At 42.5% G+C, this 14322-nt stretch overlaps 1 protein-coding gene and 1 pseudogene across 1 annotated transcript in view; one reads left to right on the top strand and one right to left on the bottom strand.

Moving 5' to 3' along the window:
* Positions 1-704: 704 nt before the first annotated feature.
* Positions 705-14322, top strand: part of LOC126273058 (cytochrome P450 6k1-like) — a 93073-nt gene continuing 79455 nt past the window's right edge. Inside the window, exon 1 of the mRNA XM_049976464.1 lies at positions 705-780. The gene's annotated coding sequence lies outside the window, so the exon portion shown is untranslated. The remainder of the gene's footprint in view (positions 781-14322) is intronic.
* On the bottom strand, positions 13422-13539 carry LOC126274491 (5S ribosomal RNA; annotated as a pseudogene).

Here is a 14322-nt window from a genome sequence, read left to right as displayed (position 1 = left end):
TATATATATATATATATATATATATATATATATATATATCAGTTCATGATATCCAACATTACAAATTTACTGTTTCTGATGGACATACGTCCAGATCGTCCGCTCTCAAAATTCTGCCATCTCTCTCCCCACATCTACCACGGCTGGCGGCTCACCTCCAACTGCCTAACACTACAATAGCAAATATTCCAGCAATGTAACCCAGCCACAGACTGCACACAGCACAGCCAGTGGTTTCCGTACAGAGCGCTAAGTGGCGTTACCAACATAAAAACCTAAACAGCCTACTTACATACCAAACAGTCTACTTATAACACGAAGATTAAAAGAAAATAGTAGATACTTAGTAGGTACGAGGCAACAACGGATTTCTTTGGACAAGCTGTTTTTTACTTTATTTTATTGTTTGTTTATAGCCTGACTAAGGACAGAGAGTATACTGCAGTTTAACGATAGTTTAATGTTAATACACTTAGTTTCTAGCTGCTACTGCTCTTCGTTAGTGTTTACCTTCGGGTATCTGATATGTTTTCTCCTCCAATAATGAGATCCACAAAATACAATTTAGTAGGAAAGGATCAATTCGTAACGCTGCTGTGATTCCGTCACACAGCCGGAATTGTCAACGCCGCTGAATCTTGTTTCTGTCAGTTATCTTATCAGCAACACTCCTTATGCGCAGGTGCAGTGTCATGCCGTATTTATGTGTGCGCCTTGTCAGGTGCTCTTGCTCATAATAGACGGGACGATAGCAGCAGTGATACGACATTGTCTACAGAGGTAAGAGATTTCCTAGCTATATTGCTGATTTTGCACTCACGAGGTGGCACTAAACTGCATAGTATACGGCAACATCATGTCAGCAATAAGGCATTCTAAGGCCAAATGGAAAATCTTGTGCCGCGGAGTCGTTCTCAGGCTTAAATTCTGTCAAAGGGTACTGTTCTGAGACTATATTTTGCAGGAATGTCGTGCCCTTCCTCCGTCAGATCCGTACAGTGAGTTGTAATGCATTACGTAAGGCAACTTCGATTTTTTGTAGTGATGCGTGTGGAAGTCCAGAAAAACTGTGTACAGCTGATATATACTTGGCAAGGTGGATGAGAAATGAATCAGGAGAACTAAATTTAATTGGCCTGGCCTCTGTAACAAATCATTAAATGATGTTTTGCAACATATGTAGAAAACGTCATTACTTTACAGTAATCTATGTAATCTATAAACTAAAAAAAGGATATTTGTTTACACTATACTCTGTACAAAGTAAACGTTGTAGTGGAAATTTAGGCGAGTATACACTGATTTGCTTTCAAAGCGTAGTGGTCGGCTGAAGTCGCTTTTTGTCTAAGTAAGCGCTGTGGCGAATGTATTGGCACGGACCCATAAATAAGTCAACCGATGTACCCTTTCTACTCCTCTATAAGCTGATGCAATAGTGATTGGTTCTTAATGGACCGTGACGCCGACAATGTCAATTCTTTTTGCACCAGTCGAGACCGGCAATGTTGTTTTATCGACAGTCTGGGGGCAAGTATACTCGCCCCGTAAGACAGAATATTTACTTCAGTAATAAAACCGAAGATGCTGAAATTTTTTTGTCTCCTTGGTAGACCCGTTCCCTTTCATATATTGAATTATTTTCAAAGTCGTCAACTTCAAATGCGTTTTTGACAGCTAAGATGGTGCTATTCACTTTCATAGGTTTTAGTTGAGAAATGTAATCTTTCTTTTTTGTGTGAGAAGGTTGGTAACAGGTTTGAAACCCCTTGCCACAAGATATGAAGATGGGAAAGCTATAAAAAACTTTCTCCTTATAATCCATAATACAGGATAGGTAACAAATACGTTTATCTGAAACAGGAATTGCTTGTAACTTTTTCCAAATTGTAAATTAAGTTCTTCGTTAGCGATTATTCCGGTTAGTTCTTGTTGTAATATAAGATCCATATTTCCAATATCACTGTATGGACTGATAATCCACTGTTGTTTTTTCATAGTAGAAAACCCTCAAATCGAATTTCAACGTCTGTCTGAAGAGCATTTAAATGTTGAACAAATGCTGAGATTTCATTATCGTGGCAGTTTGTCTGTTACACATTCGGAAGCTGGGCAAATTCGTGCCGTCCATTAGTTTAATTCTGTCAAGAACAGCTGATATAATGGATTTTGCTTTTATCGCATTCACATTGCCATTATGTAACTGCAGGTAAACCCAAATAAAACATTAAACATATTTATTAAATAAGAAATGTGTAATATCCACTTCATGAAATGATCTTAGAAATTGAATCTTTAGCATCTGAAAACTCGACAACAGTTTCAAAAAGCGAGAAAAGTCTTGTCACACACAAGCCTTTTGACAGCCATTGTATTTCATTGCGAAGGAGTAACGGTGAAGTTATCGTCATTTTCCTCACATAACAGCGCAAACCATTGCTTCGAATTATGTTTACTGTGTGGACGACAAATAGGCGATATTGATGCAATCTGCCACTCAGATATTTAGCAACTAACAGGATGACGCATGTACAGCAAATATACTAAACATTCATGGTGGTGTCTGATTGTTCTATATCGTGTCTCCCTACCACTTTCGCGCAACGACGCTCTGATCGTGTTTTTAGGGAATTAACTAGTTTGAACCTGGGACCTGTTGCTGGTAAGGAGACGCCAGACCACACATGACATGTAGAATTCAGAAGAGTTCAGTGAGACTAGCGATGATATAACCAGATACTTAATGATCTCAGCGTCAGCTCCACTGCACTCCCTGTAAAAGAATCTTAATACTAACTAAATTTAGTGGAAAGGGTTCAAGGCTTTCCTGTTTTTAGTTAGCTGGTAAAATAACGAAGAAAAAGCAGTTAAGTTTACCATTGATAATTTTATTCTACTCACAAAACATCGTTTATAAATTGCAATATAGATAAAAGGAAATGTTTCAATACAGGATGGTAAAAACCAACTGCGTTCAACAAAAATGTGAACGAATATTCCCTGAATGGGTTTCCAAGTTCTACAATGGATCGAAGGATGACCTATGCCATATCACATCTATTATCTAGGTTTAATTTAAGTTTCACAAAGAGAAAACTATCAAAATGGTCTACAGAGACCCTCAATTACCTTTAATTACTTATCTAACTTGTCGTAAATTACAGTGGCTGATGTGGCTTCTCAATAACTATATAACAGAGAAATCATCGCGTTTCAGATCTGTTCTTCGAGTGGAAAATGTGAACACCATGAGTTTTAATTAACGATCGACACTAGTATTACGCAAAAAAGGAGTGTAACAGATGAGTCTTCTGCAGTTCTGAGTGAAGCCTTATGCGCTCAGAAATGCGGCATCGCGTGCGTTCATTACCTTGTCGGTGTTTAGGCAGCGCCAGGGCGACAGCGGCCGGCGCACCAGCCATCCAGCTCCCCGTCTCGGAACTAACGCTCCTAACTTCTCCTTACTACAATTTACCGAAGTAGATTTAAAAAAGCTATCTGGCTGTGTTTTCATCTGACCAATCAGGGTCTCAATGTTAACCTTAAGCTCCACCTACAAAGATTCTGTCTATCCTATGAGAAACGTTATACTTTTCGTGGTGGGGCAATGTTTTTAAAGTTTGCAACCTAACAGAGACGCTAAAAAGTCTCATGCTAAAACCTGCAGCTGGTGTGGTCCTTTTAGCGTTATCGTAAGATCTATACTGTTCTTCTGGAGGGCTCTATCCTTTAACATGGGCTGTGGGGTGGTCCTTGACGTACCTGAGACGCGAAAAAGTCTCACGCTAAAACTTGCGGATGGTAGTGGCCCTTTTTGTGTTATCGTAAGATCTATACTGTTTTTCTGGAGGGCTCTAGCTTTTAGCATGGGCTGTGGGTGGTCCTTGACGTACCTGAGACGTGAAAAAGTCTCACGCTAAAACTTGCGGATGGTAGTGGCCCTTTTTGTGTTATCGTAAGATCTATACTGTTTTTCTGGAGGGCTCTAGCTTTTAGCATGGGCTGGGGGGTGGTCCTTGATGTAACAGAGACGCGAAAAAGCCTCACACTAAAACGTGCGGATGGTGAGCCCTAGTGGTTAGCTGGAGACGTGGGTGTCATGTCCGTCCCTTATCGTAGGGCCTTCTAGCTTAATACGTTTCTGCTCTCGGCTTCTGTTCTCGTTTTTCCCCTCGGAACTGCGTCGGTCTCACGGTGGGAAGGTACGACATGCATTTAGGCATTCTTGTGTTAGTCTGTGGTATTCCATTTGCTCACTCGTTACTCGTATTACTTTGGTTAATTTAATGTCACGATTTATTCCGAGCTGTGTGACATACTACTGGATTTGCTTATCATGTCAGGGTTTTCATGGGAGGTGTTGGATTTGCCTCACACCTTACAGCTGATATAATGGATTTTATTTTTATCGCATTCACATTGTCATTATGTAACTGCAGGTAAACCCTAATAAAACATTAAACATATTTATTAAATAAGAAATGTGTGATATCAACTTCATGAAATGTTCTTAGAAATTGAATCTTTAGCATCTGAAAACTCGAAAACAGTTTCAAAAAGCGAGAAAAGTCTTGTCACACACAAGCCTTTTGACAGCCATTGTATTTCTTTGCGAAGGAGTAACGATGAAGTTATCGTCATTTTCCTCACATAACAGCGCAAACCATTGCTTCGAATTATGTTTGCTGTCTTGACGACAAATCGGCGATATTGATGCAATCTGCCACTCAGATGTTTAGCAACTAACAGGATGACACATGTACAGCAAATATACCAGGTTAATTTTGTTTTATATGGCTTGTAAGTGCACAGTTTGGAACAAACATGGCAGGTGCTTCATCAGCTGTCACTAGTACTACTCATATATTTGATGAAGGTATCGCCCTATCCATGAAATAATCTTCCAAACATTAAACACTAATTCATCTTTAGCGACTGTTGTCGCAGTACTCGTAAATACGAGTTCTTCGTGGATGTCTTGGTTCACAACAAAACTAAACTCCGTCAATAACAATGCTTCAGTACCAAGTAAATTTGACTCATCCAGTTGTATGGAGACATGGGTAATTTGCAGATAATTGTACAACAAGCTTCCTTTATCATAATTCATGTCATAAGCATAGCTGTATTGTTGCCCAAAGGAATTATTTTGAGTCCATCACAAGCAGGTTTTGTGCAGAACATTTTTCAAACCTCTTGAATGGCCGCCAAAATTGTTCCTTGTCAAAATGGGGGTTTCGAGGTTTTGCTGTTAGTAGCAAAATATTGTAAAACGCCCGCAAACCATCATGATCTCTTTCTTACATCAAAGCGAATATACTGTCCACTGACGTTTTCAAACGTATTTCAAACCTGACTTGGCTTTGTTAATGTGACACTTCCTAGATGAAACTACAACTTAGATGGTTCCTTAGAGTCATTAATTAACACTTTGTTGCATAGAAGGCTCATAGGAAACTACTTGTTCGACAATGGTGGAATGAACATAAACTTCAGTGTTAACTGATGGGAAAAAAAATCGCAGCACCAAAAAATATTTAATGTGGAGTAATGAAATTTCGGCAATAAAGTTGTCTAGGTAACGTATTTCCCACAGTCCTGCCACAGAGGAGCATTCCCCTCCTAACTCAGTACCATTCGGGACTGGAGCAACTGAATTACATTCTCTGCCAGGTTTCGATTACCTCTCGTCGTGTTCTGAAATGAGGAATGTCTTGCCCACTATCCTTCCCACCTCTCCTACCGTGGTATTCCGTCGTCCACCTAACCTATACAATATATTCGTCCATCCTTACACAACCCCTGCTCCAAATCCCTTACCTCATGGCTCATACCCCTGTAATAGACCTAGCTGCAAGACCTGTCCCATACATCCTCCTACTGCCACCTACTCCAGTCCGGTCACTAACATCACCTATCCCATAATTGGCAGGGCTACCTGTGAAACCAGGCATGTGATTTACAAGCTAAGTTGCAACCACTTTGCTGCATTTTATGTAGGCATGACAACCAACAAGCTGTCTGTCAACATGGACAGCCACCGACAAACTGTGGCCAAAAAAACAAGTGGATCACCCTGTTGCTGAAGACGCTGCCAAACATGATGTCCCTCATCTCAGTGACTGCTTCGCAGCCTGAGCCATATGGATCCTTCCCACCAACACCAGCTTTTCTGAATTGCGCAGGTGGGAACTTTCCCTGCAATACATCCTACATTCCTCTAACCCTCCACATCTTCTCTCCTGTCCTCCGTCTAAACTGCAACACTTCACTGTCCGCCACTCCCTCCATACATCCTTCCCCCTCCCTGCCCCAGCCTCCTCCTTACCCCCACCCAGTCGCCACTCCCATCATGCACTGCTGCTCCTCTCAGTGTAGTTTCAGCTCTCTGAGATGGCAGACGTGTGTGCAAGTTGCGTTTGCGTGCGCGCGCGCGCGCGCGCGTGTGTGTGTGTGTGTGTGTGTGTGTGTGTGTGTGTGTGTGTGTGTGTGTGTGTCTGTGTGTCTGTGTGTGTGTGTGTGTGTGTGTGTGTGTATGTGTACTGCTGACAAGGGCCTTAATGACCGAAAGCTATAATCGTGTGAATCTTATTGTTGTGCCTGTCGCAACTCAACATCTCTGCTATATGGTGAGTAGCAACTTTCCTTCTCTGGTATCATAACATACTTGAGTGATTAACATTGCAAGATCACAGGTTAATGTAAGTGCAAGATAAGACATTACAAATGTGAAATGCTGGTACACTGACGGTTGGTGTACTGACAGAATGCTGAACACAAGAACGCAAACCTGAATGCTGGATGTCAGTTTGTGGGATGGAGTTCAATGTCTGGAGAACTCGGTCAGACAGTACGGGGACGATTAAAGCTGTTTGTTGATGGTGCTGGAATTATCGTCTGATAATGTTCCATATGTGATGGACTGGAGACAGATCTGATGATCAAGCAGGCCAAGATTGCAGGTCGGCACTCTGTACAGCATTTTAGGTTCCAACAGTGGTAAGTGGGCGAGCACATTCAGTTGGAGTACACACCCTGGGGTGCCATTCATTAACGGCAGCACAGCAGGCCGAATCACCAAACTGAAGTTCAGACTTCCAGTTAGGATGTGTGGGATAACCACGAGAGTGCACCTGCTGCCATATGATATCACACACCATACTATAAATCCAGGTGTGAGTCCAGTGTGTCTAGCATGCAGGCAGGTTGGCTGCAGGCCCTCATCTGGCTTCCTTCTAACCAAAACACGCCCATCACTCACACAAAGGCAGAATGAGCTTTCCTCTAGAAAAGACAAGACCGCAACGCTGCCCTCCAATGAGCTCTCACTTGATACCACTGATGTTGCAAGTGCTGGTGGTTTCGGGTCAGTGAAATGCACGCTGCTGGGCATCTGACTCGCAACTGCCCTTGAAGTAACCGATTTTTAACGGTTTGTTGTGTCACTTTGGTGCCAACTACTCCTCAGATTGCTGCTGCAGATGCAGTATGGTGCGAAAAAGCCATACGCTGAACACGAGCTTCTTGCTTCCGTACATTCCCATGACCATCGCTGCGAGCAATTATGCACATAGGCTACTTTCTTGCCATGTCTTTCTGCAATATCGCAGAAGGATCATCCCACTTCTCGTAGCCCTATTACATGTTGTTGTTGTTGTTGTTGTTGTTGTTGTTGTTGTCTTCAGTCCTGAGACTGGTTTGATGCAGCTCTCCATGCTACTCTATCCTGTGCAAGCTTCTTCATCTCCCAGTACCTACTGCAGCCTACATCCTTCTGAATTGGCTTAGTGTATTCATCTCTTGGTCTCCCTCTACGATTTTTACCCTCCACGCTGCCCTCCAGTACCAAATTGGTGCTCCGTTGATGCCTCAGCACATGTCCTACCAACCTATCCCTACTTCTAGTCAAGTTGTGCCACAAACTCCTCTTCTCCCCAATTCTATTCAATACCTCCTCATTAGTTATGTAATCTACCCATCTAATCTTCAGCATTCTTCTGTAGCACCACAATTCGAAAGCTTCTATTCTCTTCTTGTCTAAACTATTTATCATCCATCTTTCACTTCCATACATGGCTACACTCCATACAAATACTTTCAGAAACGACTTCCTGACACTTAAATCAATACTTGATGCTAACAAATTTCTCTTCTTCAGAAGCGCTTTACTTTGCCATTGCCAGTCTACATATTATATCCTCTCTACTTCCACCATCATCAGTTATTTTGCTCCCCAAATAGCAAAACTCCTTTACTACTTTAAGCGTCTCATTTCCTAATATAATTCCCTCAGCATCACCAGACTTAATTCGACTACATTCCATTATCCTTGTTTTGCTTTTGTTGATGTTCATCTTATACCCTCCTTTCAAGACGCTATCCATTCCGTTCAACTGCTTTTCCAAGTCCTTTGCTGTTTCTGACAGAATTACAATGTCATTGGCGAACCTAAAAGTTTTTATTTCTTCTCCATGGATTTTAATACCTACTCCCAACTTTTCTTTTGTTTCCTTTACTGCTTGCTCAATATACAGATTGAATAGCATCGGGGAGAGGCTACTACCCTGCCTCATTCTCTTCCCAACCACTGCTTCCCTTTCGTGTCCCTCGACTCTTATAACTGCTATGTGGTTTCTGTACAAATTATAAACAGCCTTTCGCTCCCTGTATTTTACCCCTGCCACCTTCAGAATTTGAAAGAGAGTATTCCAGTCAACATTGTCAAAACCTTCCTCCAAGTCTACATATGCTAGAAACGTAGGTTTGCCCTTCCTTAATCTATTTTCTAAGATAAGTCGTAGGGACAGTATTGCATCGCGTGTTCCAACATTTCTGCGGAATCCAAACTGATCTTCCCCGAGGTCGGCTTCTAACAGTTTTTTCATTCGTCTATAAAGAATTAGTGTTAGTATTTTGCAGCTGTGACTTATTAAACTGATAGTTCGGTAATTTTCACATCTGTCAACACCTGCTTTCTTTGGGATTGGAATTATTGTATTCTTCTTGAAGTCTGAGGGTATTTCGCCTGTCTCATACATCTTGCTCACCAGATGGTAGAGTTTTGTCAGGACTGGCTCTCCGAAGGCCGTCAGTATTTATAATAGAATGTTGTCTACTCCCGGGGCCTTGTTTCGACTCAGGTCTTTCAGTGCTCTGTCAAACTCTTTACGCAGTATCATATCTCCCATTTCATCTTCATCTACATCCTCTTCCATTTCCATAATATTGTCCTCAAGTACATCGCCTTTGTATAGACCCTCCATATACTCCTTCCACCTTTCTGCTTTCCTTTGTTTGCTTAGCACTGGGTTTCCATCTGAGCTCTTGATATTCATACAAGTGGTTTTCTTTTCTCCAAAGGTCTCTTTAATTTTCCTGTAGGCAGTATCTATCTTACCCCTAGTGAGGTAAGCGTCTATATCCTTACATTTGTCCCATATCCATCCTTGCTTAGCCATTTTGCACTTCCTGTCGATCTCATTTTTGAGACGTTTGTATTCCTTTTTGCCTGCTTCATTTACTGCATTTTTATATTTTCTCCTTTCATCACTTAAATTCAATATTTCTTTTGTTACTCAAGGATTTCTAGTAGCCCTTGTCTTTTTACCTACTTGATCCTCTGCTGCCTTCACTACTCCATCCCTCAGAGCTACCCATTCTTCTTCTACTGTATTTCTTTCCCCCATTCCTGTCAATTGTTCCCCTATGCTCTCCCTGAAACTCAGTACAACCTCTGGTTCTTTCAGTTTATTCTGATCCCATCTCCTTAAATTCCCACCTTTTTGCAGTTTCTTCAGTTCTAATCTACAGTTCATAACCAATAGATTGTGGTCAGAGACCACATCTGCCCCAGGAAATGTCTTACAATTTAAAACCTGGTTCCTAAATCTATGTCTTACCATTACCTTCTAGTATCTCCAGGATTCTTCCATGTATACAACCCTCTTTTATGATTCTTCTGAACCAACCCGTCGCCCAGGAAACGCTGCGGTGAAGTAGCATCTCACTATCTGTAGAAAAGAGGTAGTAACCCGTGTCGATTAACCACAGTCGTAGTCTTACTGCAAGGGTAACGATCTCCAATGGCGCTGGTAATTCATCGAATAGAGATCGGTGATGCACAGCACCTGTTAATTTGTTTGATGAGTGTACGGCCTCATGAGTCTGTCATCAATAATTCGTGCCCATACAGTGATACCGAAGCAAACCTGTTGCCTCACATCCACAACTGATCGAGCATTTGTATCCTCCCACACGTACGTATTGTGTCAGCAATCTGTTGTAGAAGCTATTGGAATTATTCGATTCGCCAGCTGCGACATGACGAGTGACAAAGAGTTTCTGCTGTTGTCTTCCTTACACCCAAGCTACCGAGACTCATGTACATAACCGAGCGAGGTGGCGCAGTGGTTAGACACTGGACTCGCATTCGGAAGGACGACGGTTCAATCCCGCGTCCGGCCATCCTGATTTAGATTTTCCGTAATTTCCCTAAATCACTCTAGGCAAATGCCGGGATGGTTCCTCTGAAAGGGCACGGCCGACTTCCTTCCCCATCTTTCCCTAATGCGACGAGACCGATGACCACGCTGTCTGGTCTCCTTCCCCAAACAACCAACCAACCAACTGATGTACATATTCGCGTGGCTCATATTGCGTGCCTGACTTTGGCACTGCGAGCGTATTACTCCTTCCTGTTCAGTAGATTTCTGTATTTTTCGTAGCGTTCAGGCTTCATCTTTGATTTGATATGTCTCTGAGTAGCATTCCGCTTGTTAACTATTAACGTAATTCCGCTGTCACCCAACGGACAGATTTTATCACTCGGACTCTACGAATAAAAGAGTGTTTATGCTCTGTGCAAAATTACGTAACCACGTTCTAACTCGATGAGGATGGATCTGTTGCCGGCCGGTGTGGCCGAGCGGTTCTAGGCGCTACAGTCTGGAACCGCACGACCGCTACGGTCGCAGGTTCCAGGTTTGAATCCTGCCTCGGGCATGGATGTGTCTGATTTCTTTAGGTTAGTTAGGTTTAAGTAGTTCTCAGTTCTAGGGGACTGATGACCTCGGAAGTTAAGTTCCATAGTGCCCAGAGCCATTTGAACCGTTTTTTATGCGTCTGTCAAGGGCATTCTTGACTAACATCTACTCACCAAGTCCAATCCCAAAAATACCTAACACTTTCGACCGTTACAGCGCGTATTTAAAGCAAATCTGATCTGCATCTCCATAGTGGTGCTACTAACGCCATTCTTATGAGAATGCCGTGAAATTTGAATAGATGTCATCCTTCTGATGTAGAAACACACCTATCAACTTTCGTCAATCTTAAGTAACTCCTTATTGGTTTTTCCGATTTTTTCCTTCAGTGTATAACGAACTCTGTACTGGCTACATTTCTTTTTAGATTAGTTACTTGAGGGCTAAAATTACGCTATTTAAGTTAACATGATAAAGCATTGTGCTCAAAACCAATCCTGACAACCTCATATCATGATCGGCATGTCCCTATATTGTTGATACAACAAACACATTAAGAAGTTGCTGAGAAAGCAGAGAATTTTGCAAAGTCGTTTTAAACTTAGCCACTGCCCAGCTGACAACAGAAATTATGTGAAATGAAAGCAGCTGTCAGAAGGACAATGAGAGATTCTTTTAACGAATTTGAAAGTTATATTTTATCTGCAGATTCTAAAAATAACCCCAAAAAATTTTGGTCGTACGTAAATCTATGGACGCTACAACTAATGCAATACCTTCTCTTGCTAACAGCACGGGTAATGTAACTGATGATGATAAACGGAAGGCCGAAATTCTAAACCTAGCTTTCAAAAACCCGTTTACGGTAGAGGACTGCAGCACCATTCCCCTCTAAATTATCGAACTAACGCAAGGGTGGCTGACATAGTGTTTAGTGTATCTGGGATTGTAAAACAGTTAAGATCCTTAGGCACCAGGAAGGCTTTTCCGGTCGGACTAGCGGTGCCAAACCTACAGGTCAGTAGAGTCGCTGGTCCATTGCAAGAAAGTAAGAGAATTCTGTAATGAATAAAAAGCGGGTTCGCAGGTTAGATTCCTGGAGTGGTCAAGGGCTCCCTCTTGCTCCCCCCCCCCCTTTAACGCCACTGTCTCCCACCCTTGCAGACACCTATGTACTGGACACACGTTCACCACGCAGCTATAATACAATTGTTTGTGAATGTTGCGACTGCAGGTAGAAACGTGCCGTCGTAGTCACGAAGACCATTGTGATTTATATCTCACAAGACAAGGGGATGGTTCAAAATGGCTCTGAGCACTATGGGACAACATCTGAGGTCATCAGAACTTTGAACTACTTATACCTAACTAACCTTAGGACATCACACACATCTATGGCCAAGGCATTAGTCGAACCTGCGACCGTAACGGTCGCGCGGTTCCAGACTGAAGCGCCTAGGACCGCTCAGCCACAAGACTAGGGAGCAAACCGACACTGCTACAGGGTTATGTGTATTAATTCTTCTGGTTTTAGTTTTTTGCCCATAAGGAATTATTTTTTTCCCTTTCAGCAATTTCACAGGCGTATTTTGTAAAAAAAATTATTTATCACTGTAAATCTTAACCACAAATTTTCAAAAGCCTGTGATTTTTTTATGGATACTGGGGGAGAGAGTCGTGGAGGGGGGCAGAGTGTTGTATGGTTGCATAGGTGATTTCAAGCACCTAAAGGTTCAGAAAAGGCACCTGAGGCCTCCCAAATTCTGGATTGGCAGAAGTTTCTAGAAGTTGATCGTCTTTGGAATGCTCATATGTTTTGTCTAGCCACTGCCAACCTCAGTGATATACAGTGCTGCCAATTCATTTTCGACCATGTCCCTGCGGGACATGTGGAAAGTCCCTACGTTCACCTTGAAAGTTCCTAGGGAGTCAAAAAATTCTAGACTGACAAAAAAAAGCTAATCACTTATTGGGTGGTAACATTTCCCTTTCATTAATAGTTCTGTACACTGGATGGTCGCTGTTTTTAAACAAAACATTCACAATGTTATTTGGGAAGCTTGCTGGTGCTAGCGTTCTGGGCAATTTTAGAATAGTCGGAAACGTCTTTATGAACTCAGCCACATGATTTTTTGTGAGTGCTCAGCAAATGCTGCTCCAGTTTTATTTCAGCGGCTTTGGTACCCTATTCCAGCTTAGGACATGCAATGCTTGTAGTGGTTGATGCACCCTAGATGAAAGCATTCTGTCTTCAGGCCACAAGTGGCACATCGGGACCATCCGACAGTTGTGTCATCCTCAGCTGAGTATACTGGTGGGAGGGGCGTGTGGTCAGCACACCGCTCTCCCGGTCGTTATGGTGGTTCTCTTCGACCGAAGCCGCTACTATTTGGTCGAGTAGCTCCTCAGTTGGCATCACGAGGCTGAGTGCACCCCGAAAAATGGCAACAGCACATGGCGGCCTGGATGGTCACCCATCCAAGTGCCAGCCACGCCCGACTGCGCTTAACTTCGGTGATCTGACACGAACCGGTGTATCCACTGCGGCAAGGCCGTTGCCTCAAGATGAAAGCACTGATTGTTTATTAAATGGTGTGAATCACGATTTTTGTATTGTTTCAGAAAATCTATTCTTCCAACATACGCTTTGCAAAGAGTGTGATAACTGTCCTTGGGATTTGCAATTAATCACCCTTTAAACAGTTCTACCTCTTCCCACACTTCCCTAAATATCTCTTTCCGGCTTTGCCTGTCACTGTTTCTAACTCTCTTTTGTTTTTCGATGCTGAAGCGAGAATACAAAAACGCTAATACTACAGTTACACATCCAAAAACACATGCATTAGAAGCTCATGTTAAGGCTATAGGAACTAAACTGGTCTACGCGTGTTGTACACTACTGGTCATTGAAATTGCTACACCAAGAAATAATGCAGGTGATAGAGTGGTATTGATTGGACAAATATATTATACTACATCTGATATGCAATTATATTTTCACGCAACTGACACACCAGTACCCAGAACAACCACCTCTAGCCGCAATAAAGGCCTTGATACGCCAGAGATTCGATCAAACAGAGCTTGGATTGCGTGTACAGATACAGCTGCCCATGCAGCTTCAACACGATACCACAGTTCTTCAAGAGTACTGACTGGCGTATTGTGACGTGCCAGTTGCTCGGCCACCATTGACCAGACGTTTTCAATTGGGGAGAGATCTGGAGAATGTGCTGGCCGGGGCAGCAGTCCACCATTTTCTGTATCCAGAAAGGCCCTTACAGGACCTGCAACATGCGGTCGTGCATCATCCTGCTGAAATGTAGGGTTTCGCAGGGATCGA

The sequence above is a fragment of the Schistocerca gregaria genome, chromosome 5 (assembly GCF_023897955.1).
Source record: "Schistocerca gregaria isolate iqSchGreg1 chromosome 5, iqSchGreg1.2, whole genome shotgun sequence".
Lineage (NCBI taxonomy): Eukaryota > Metazoa > Arthropoda > Insecta > Orthoptera > Acrididae > Schistocerca > Schistocerca gregaria.
This window is presented reverse-complemented; position numbering and strand designations above follow the sequence as displayed.